Source organism: Nannospalax galili, unplaced genomic scaffold (genome assembly GCF_000622305.1).
Source record: "Nannospalax galili isolate Female #2095 unplaced genomic scaffold, S.galili_v1.0 scaffold846, whole genome shotgun sequence".
Lineage (NCBI taxonomy): Eukaryota > Metazoa > Chordata > Mammalia > Rodentia > Spalacidae > Nannospalax > Nannospalax galili.
Genome location: NW_008356458.1, coordinates 3,707,848 through 3,711,279, shown reverse-complemented (window position 1 = coordinate 3,711,279; position 3,432 = coordinate 3,707,848). Strand labels below are relative to the sequence as shown.

The following is a 3,432-nucleotide window of genomic DNA, read 5'->3' as shown; positions in this document are numbered from 1 at the left end:
AGCCCAGCCACGATATTCTTTTTCTTTTCTTTTCTTTTCTTTTTTTCCTTAGACAGGTTTCAAGTAGCCCAAGTTGACCTCAAACTCACTATGTACCCAAACTTCTGCTCCCCTTGTCTTCACCTCCTGAGCGCTGTTACAGAGGTGTGTACCACCATGCCAGGCATATGTGCTGCTGAGGATCAAGTCCAAGGCTTCATGCATGCTAGACAAGCAGTCTGCCAAGTGTGCTCCAACCCCAGCTCTGAAGTTTTCCTGAATAATTGCTATACCCAGGCACACGTGCCATTCAACTCCTACAACCTGCCTACCAACCGTGGGCTGCTGTGGTTCTGTTTTAATAGATCTGATCACTAAGTTCTGAGAAAACTGAGTAACACACTGAGGTTTCTCATCCAACGTCATCCATTTATAAATAGTATGGCTGATATTTGAACTCTGACAATCTGACCTAGAGCCCAGTTACCTTCATATAGTGAGAAAAGCAGGTTCCAAGGCAGTGATAGGACTGTTACGCAGCAATAAAAAAGAACTCATTGACACATGCAGTGAGTGTAGACCTCACATTGTGCTGAGTGAAAGATACTGGACAAAAGAAACAGACTGTGTGATCTCCTTTATATGCTACATTCGATTTACTAAGTTCTAGAATGGGCACAGAAAGCGCATTAGTGGCCATCAGGGGACTGAGAGACTTGGAGGGAGGTGTTGTGAAGGCATGCATCAACTCTGAGGAGGATGGAGTCCTTTTGTCTTGACTGTAGTGGCTTCCCTGATATACAGCATTGTCAAATTGCATCAAACTTTAATGTTTATCTTTTTAATGTTTGAGATAGGGAATTGCTAGATAGCTAGGCTGTCTTTGAACTCCCTCTGTAGACTAGGCTGGCTTTGAACTCATAGCAATCCTCCTGCTTCAGCCTACTGAGTTCTGGGATTACAGGCGTGTGCCATCACTTATGGCTAAATGCCATTTGATATGTCAATTGTACTTCAACAAAGCTTGAAAAACGGGCATACATGTTAGTGCAGCCTTTTAATCCCAGCACTTGAGAGGCAGAGGCAGAGGCAGAGGCAGGTGGATCTCTGTGAGATGGAGGCCAGCTTGGCCTACATGGTAAGTTCCAGGCCAGCCGAGGCTACAGGGAAACCCTGTTCAAAAACAAAACAAAGCAAAAATACAAAAATTTCTAGAACATCTCCTGTGTCAGGTAACCTCCCATCAGGCACATCGCCCTGTTTTGTGCACTTCACAGTTTTTTCCGCTCAAGAAATTACATTCTTTTAGGGGCTAGAGAGATGGCTCAGCAGTTAAGAGCACAGGCTGCTCTTACAGAAGACCTAGGTTCAATTTCCAACACCCACATGGTGGTTAACAACCGCTGTAATTCCAGTTCCAGGGAATCTGACGTCCTCTTCTGACCTCCTTGGTCACTGTATGACATGGGTGCACTTACATACATGTAAACAATACACTCGTACACACAAAATGAAATAAAAATAATAAATATTTTTTAAAAAGAAATTATCTTCTTTTATTTTAAATGTGCTTGTGAGCTTGTGAAAAAACAGGTTTGGATACAGCAGGCCCAAGGTACAGAAAAATCCACCCCAACCCAACCAAACCAAACAAACAATAACAAAACCCCAAATAATGGGAGAACTGGAGAGATGATTCAGCAGTCAAGAGTACAGTGTTTAGTGCAGAGGACCTGGGTTCATTTCCCAACTTCCACATCAGGTGCTTATAACAGCCTATAACTCCAACTCCAGGGAATGCAACACCCTCCTGCCTCCATAGGCACCTGCATTTATGTGCACAGACCCATACACAGGCATGCATGCATACACATACTTTTTTTTTAAGTATGATGCATGATTCTGATTTAGGTCTTTAGGAAAATTACATGAATGTATATATGTATGTGTATTATAGAATGTATACTAATATAAACTACATAATAAAAATTATGGTTAATCTATTTTCATTGACTATAATATATTCTCACACCATTGTCTTACATCTAAATACACATGTGACCTGTTCCCCAGCCCCACCCCTTTCATTTCTCACACACACTGCCCTCCATAGTGGACCACAGCGTATGACTTTTATTTCCTCCATTATGTATACACTCTTGTTTTCCCATGTCTCAAATGTGTGTTTCTTCCCTCTGCCTGGGACATTCTCACTCTCCAACATCTCCCCTTGACATTTCAGGCCTCCTCTGAGATGCAGCTCAAAGTTGTTTCCTTTGGGCCCCTGGAACTATGGTTGCTGAACTCTTTTTCTCTATTGGTATCATGGTATGTTTTAAGGAGGAGGGAGGTCCTGTGTCTTGCTGTCAGGGCCATTTCTAATATGTAGCACAGACCCTGGAACACAGGACACATGAAAGGTATCTGTTAGGGATTTGTTTAATGAAGTATCAAAATGGTAGGTTTTTTAAAAGATGTGTTTATTTTTATGTGTATGAGTGTTAACCTACATGCATGTATGTGTATCATATGTGTGCAGCACCTACAGAGGCCAGAGAGGGCATTAGGTCCCCTGGAACAGGAGTTGCAGATGGTTGTGAGCTGCCATGTGGGTGCTGGGAACTGAACTCTGGACCTCTGCAAAATCAACCAGTGCTCTTAACTGCTGAGCATCTCTCCAGCCCTCAAAATAATTGTTTAAAATTACAGTGAACAAGCATTGGAATAAGTACCAACTTACCAGTTTAAAAGAGCTCACAGGATTCAAAGTCTCCAACATGAGGCAGAGTGTGGTGGTGCGTACCTGTAATCTTAGTACTCTTGGGAGGTGGAGGTAAGAGGATCAGGAGTTCAAGGTCATCCTCAGCTACTTAATGAGTCCAAGTCCAGCCTGAGCTATATGAGACCTTGTATCACCCCCACCCCCACCAAACACACTCCCCAATAAAGAGCCTCCAATATGTAAACAAGTATAACATTAAAGACAATTAAAATTACAGGGTGTGTGCAGACTTCAGCAGCGCGTAAGTAAAAGCAGATCAATACAGAGAAGATTAGCATGGCTCCTGTGCAAATGAGACATGAAAATTTGTGAAGCCTTCTGTATTTTTCAGAATGTTTTCTTTCCAGCTGATGATTGAGATGCTAATTTTTAAAAATTGTGCCAGATACCACAAGGGTAACACACACATACATCCTACAATGTAGTTAACAGTAAAATATTTATGATCATTCACACCTGGTTCTTCCAGTTGCTAGGTAACTTTATCTCTCTGAAACCTGTTTTTTTGTCTGTGCAATGTGGATAGCAATGTTCCATTCCTTCTACTGTTAGGGATCTGTCAGTGGATGGTACTAGAAGTAACTTGGATGCCACTGGCACTCTGCAAGTGCCCAGCTGTAATGATATATATATATATATATATATATATGTACAAATATATTTTTTTTCTT

General features: G+C 41.8%; 1 non-coding gene across 1 annotated transcript; it reads left to right on the top strand.

The window, feature by feature from the left end:
- The first annotated feature begins 2,984 nt into the window (after positions 1-2,984).
- Positions 2,985-3,089, top strand: LOC115067861. Its single transcript, XR_003847227.1, has one exon. It is a non-coding gene; the product is annotated as a U6 spliceosomal RNA (small nuclear RNA).
- The last annotated feature ends 343 nt before the right edge of the window (positions 3,090-3,432 follow it).